Genomic DNA, 4918 nt, shown 5'->3' with positions numbered 1-4918 from the left:
GTGAGGGATTAGGGGTACACATGTGGCAAGATGGGCAGACCCTAACCTCAAAATGGCAGCCTACCTTGGTCATCCTTGAGTGGGCTTGACCTTGTCTCTGGGCTCTTCTTCAGGGAGGCAATTCACTATCCTTATTAGAAGGGCATGGGCCCTACTTAGGGTGGGACAGACTATACAGTCTGATTGCTCTAGTTGGCTGATAACCCTCAGGGAATTTAACCTTCTAAGCAGCTTGCATTGATATCCAAGTGTACAGTCATTTACCATGTGACAGCATCCTAGGTCTGACATATATTTGGGGGAGACAACCTGGAGAAAAACCCTTCTGCATCCCACATGATATGTCATTAACAAATATCTTTTCCCATTCTGTGGGCTATCTCACTACACTCATGATGAAATGTATTGATGAGCACAAGTGTTTTATCTTTAGTGTGCTCATTTGAGACATCAACCTGTTACTCTCTATTCTTGTCGGATCCTTGCCCGGTTTGGGTATCAGTGCTATACTTACTGACTAGAATGTGTTTGACAGTTTATTGTCCTTTTCAATGTTGTGGAAGAACATGTGCAGAATAGGTGTCAGCTCTTCCCTGAATGCTTGGTAGAATTCTCCTCTGAAGTCATCTGGGCCACGGATTTTTTTTTAGCTGATAGCTCCTTGATAACCATATCTGTTTCTTCTTTTGCTATGGGTCTGTTCAAGTTCTTGACGTCTGTATGAGAATAACTGAGGAGGGTTTGTTTTCCTAGGTATTTGTCCATGTCTTCCAAGTTGTTGTATTTCTTGGAGTACAGTTCTTTGTAGTACTGTGTAGTTAGTCTTTTAATTTTGTTGAAATCCATTGTAATTCCCCGTTTCATCCCTCAACCTGGATATTGACATCAGCGTCTTTCTATCTTCTGTTAAGTTTGCCAATGGTTTGTCAATTCTGTTGATCCTTTTGAAGAACCAACTTCTTTCTGGTGGACAAAGAATGATCTCAATTTTCCAGTGGATTGAGGCAAAAAAACCGTTGATTGGTCTGATCTGAGATGTTTACTTTTTCAGCAAAAAGCCTTCACTGGTTTGCTTGGACAGCTAGTAATGAACCTTAGAAATTAATAAAGCTGAACAGTGACTTGAAAGTTCATTTACATAGTAACAATAATTGTAAAAGGTCCTGAGGAAAGGGAAACAGTGAAATGTTACTTTTCATACACCCCAACCTTGAGGCAAGAAGGTGTGTGACTAATTGTAAGGAAGTTATCTGGCACAAGACTACCCTAGTCAAACACTAAGTCGGGTTGTGGAGACTCTCTCATCCATGTATCAGATGACTCCCAGCAAGAGACAGTCACAGACATTAACAGCCAAGCACCCAGGCCTGCAGAAACCATCAAACAGACTACACCCATGTGCCGATAGAGAAGGCCTGCTCACTTATTAACCTGGCAGTGTCCAGCCCTCATGCCATCCACTGGAGAAGCACCGATAGGCCCTGAAAGGTGTATCTTCAAGAGGACAAGCAAGTGTTGATGTGGGTCCAACCAACCGCAAGGCTTTCTCTGACGGTCACTGTCCTGAGGAACCTACATGGATTCCAGGATCCACTCGCTGCTGAACATCACATCCTGAGGGGCATCCCACTCCCTGCTGTCACAGAGTCCATCCTGCTCCTGGAAATACTCCTCTTCTTCATCAAAGAAGCCATTTTCCAGTTCATACATGCAGTCTGGGCTGGAGGCTGCCTGAAACGCTCCTCTGTCCTTCTGAATTGACTTAAAGAGGGTGTAGGTTTGATAAATCAGGGACATGTCCAGCTGCCAGAGGCCAACTATCTCCTTGAAGAGCAGCACCAGGGACCAGGGACATGGGCAAGTTCAGGGGCTTGGCCAGCATTGGCAGGATGCGCGCAGTGCTGCCCCCAGTGCCCCCACAGCTCAGCTTGTCTTGGATGCATGACTTCTGAGTGTCCACCTGCTCTCAATACCACCAGCCACCTGGAGCGCCAGCTGTCACACCTAGTTCTCCAGAGCCCACTGGTGCCCAGCCCCATGAAGATTTCTTTCCGTGGAAGTTAAAAATCTGCTCCTAGGTACATTCATTCCTAGGTTCGGGTCCTCCTCAGACATTGTGTTTTGTCTCTCTTGCTTTTTTGGTCATAGCTGTGGTTGTGGGTTGTTGTCGGCGTTTTGGTGGAGCTTGGCATCACTTTCATAGGAGTCCAGGAGCCCTATGATTTCTTTCTAGTAGGGGGTAGTAGGAGTTGTTAGGTAGAGAACAGAGACAAGGGTGTCCACCAGTCATGTACTAATATAAGCCCTGAGCCAGGAAGGGGAGGTACACCTGGGGGCGGTACACTTGGATTGGCCCAATCTAGGCCAGGTGGGCTTAATTTAGCCAATAGGGTCATCTAGTACCTTCGACCACAACTACCAGCCGCAGGCCCCCAAAATGCCAGAACCGGGAGACCACCCGGTCTTTTCTGGTTGCTCTCTACCTTCTGCCCAGCCATACTGCAGTCTCCCTCTCAGGCCTCAGGTCGCCTCATGTGTGAGGTGCAGTCCCATGTTCAGTTAACTGTGGAACCTGAAACTTCTTCTATCCTTTATAAAAACTCACTTGGATCACAAACCAGGCTTCGGTGTAAATTCTTTCTTGTGCAAAGCCAAGAATCGAGGTATTTCCCACCCGTGGCATTGATCATTCTGGTACAGTGACTCAAATATTTTCCTGGAGTGGATTCCCATTTCAGCCTCACTGACTTTTTGAGCACCTTCCAGACTTTCACCTCACTACCCTCGGGAGACGGGAGATGGTGCGTGGTTGAAAAGGATGCTGATGTTCCTGGGACCTGCCCTTTGAGCCATGCGTAATGTATTACGGGAGTACCATACCCTGGTGTCTTTCTATCCTACAAAGAGCAAGAGGCAGGTGTTCAAGCGGAGCAATGAAATGCTGGGTGTTTTAGGATCAGGAATTGTGTGCATCAGGGTTGTGTCCTTGCACCACACCTCCTCATTGAGTATGCTGATCAAACAATCTGAGAAGCTGTACTATAAGAAAGAATACAGCCTCAGGAGGGAAGGCTTAATCACAATCTGCCACACACAGATGGCACAACCTTGCTTGCTGAAAGTCCGGAGGACTCAAAGCACTCCCCGAGGGAGTCAAAGACTACAGCCTTCAATGTGGATTGCAACTCAGCGTAGCTGACCCATTTCCACATTCTCATCAGCTCTGTCATATTTCTTCAGAACAATTATTAGGTCACTTTAAATCGTAAAAAGGGACTTCTTCTACTATTCCTGGTATTAATGTGAATGCTTGTTCTGGAACTAAGTCTTACGACATCAAAGTTCAACCGATCTATATTTTCCCATCCTTTCTTGTTCGGGAGGGAGTTCAGGTCTATAGCAAGCTCGTGATTTTAATTTAATCTTGTTATATTCCCTTACACTGAACACTTACAGAGACCCTTTCAGCACTTGCCTGCACAAATACATAATGTCCACATGTAGCAATATCTACTACCTGGAGTAGAGAGTACCCAACCTTCAGTCATTTACACTTCATTGGGTTTCTATTCAATTCTTGTTCAAAATCTTGGGAGAATGTCTCAAAAGTATTGATGCCTAAAAGGAATAATCCAATGGTAAGGTGGAATATCTTTAATCTTAATAAACATTTTCATGAACATTATTATCTTGTCACTGAAACATTTAATTTTTATCATTTATTTAAACAATTGATCTATCATTGCTATGCATTTGCAATAGAGACCGAAGAAGAGTATGAACTATTAGAGCCATTTTGGCCAGAAATGTCATCAGTTCTATTTTGCAAATTATTTCATTGTGTCTGTGTCTGAGCCCTGGTGGGTTATGAGTTGGGCTGCAAACCTCACGGTGGTCAACAGTTTGAAACCACCAACCTCTCCAAGAGAGAAAGTGAAGGAATTTTACTCCCACAAAGAATTACAATCTCAGAAACCCACAAGGGCAATTCTATTCTGTCCTATTGGGTTGCTATGATTCAAAATCTAATTGAAGGCAGTGAGTTCGTTTGTTTGATTTTGGTGTCTGTGCAAGAATAGATAATAATTAGAAAGATTGCTGACCAAAGTAAAAGAGTTCATAGCCTTCAGAACGAATTATACCTAAACATGAAAACAACAACAAAAGACTCACAACTTAGCCACAAACCACATCCTTATAACCAATGACATTACATTGTTAAATATTTAATTCTACATAGATCAACAATCAATGCCCATAAAAGCAGTCAAGAAATCAAATAATATATTGCACTGGGCAAACCTGTCGCAAAATACTTCTTTAAAATTTTGAAAGGCAGAGATATCCGTTTGATGATTTAAGTATTTTCATTTGCCTCAGAAACAAGGGAAAGCTGGAAAATAAAAGAAAATTGAAGACCAGGCCTTCAAGTTGGGATGTTGGCAAAGAATAGTAATTAGAATGCAGGAAGTCTGAACAAATGTCTTGGAGGAAACACCGTCAGAATGTTCCTTCCAAGCAGAGGTGAGGAGACTCTCTTGCTTACTTTGGACATGTCACCAGATCCCCGCAGGACAGGATGCTTGGTTAAAGTAAGTACAGAGCTTGGGGAAAAGAAGGTTTTACCACCACAACAATGCACCTGTTCACACAGCCATCTCAGTGCGCCACTTATTTGTACTGTACTCTATTTATTGTGTTTTAGGGAGTATTTCCACAATCTAGGGCTGTTAATTTTGTGTTAAAGTCCTGGAAAATGGATATATAGTAGCATATATATGTACATGTGTGTGTATATATGCATACACACATACACACATTTACATATACATAAACATATACATACAGTCCTCAGTTCCTAAAGAGGTACAAAACATTTGGTAAGTGAGGGTCAGTAAAAAAAGGAAGGTCTTCAAAG

This window comes from Echinops telfairi, unplaced genomic scaffold, assembly GCF_000313985.2.
Source record: "Echinops telfairi isolate 266 unplaced genomic scaffold, ASM31398v2 ScPeMD7_5868;HRSCAF=6743_1, whole genome shotgun sequence".
In the NCBI taxonomy this organism is placed as follows: Eukaryota; Metazoa; Chordata; class Mammalia; order Afrosoricida; family Tenrecidae; genus Echinops; species Echinops telfairi.
Note: the sequence above shows the minus strand (reverse complement) of the source record.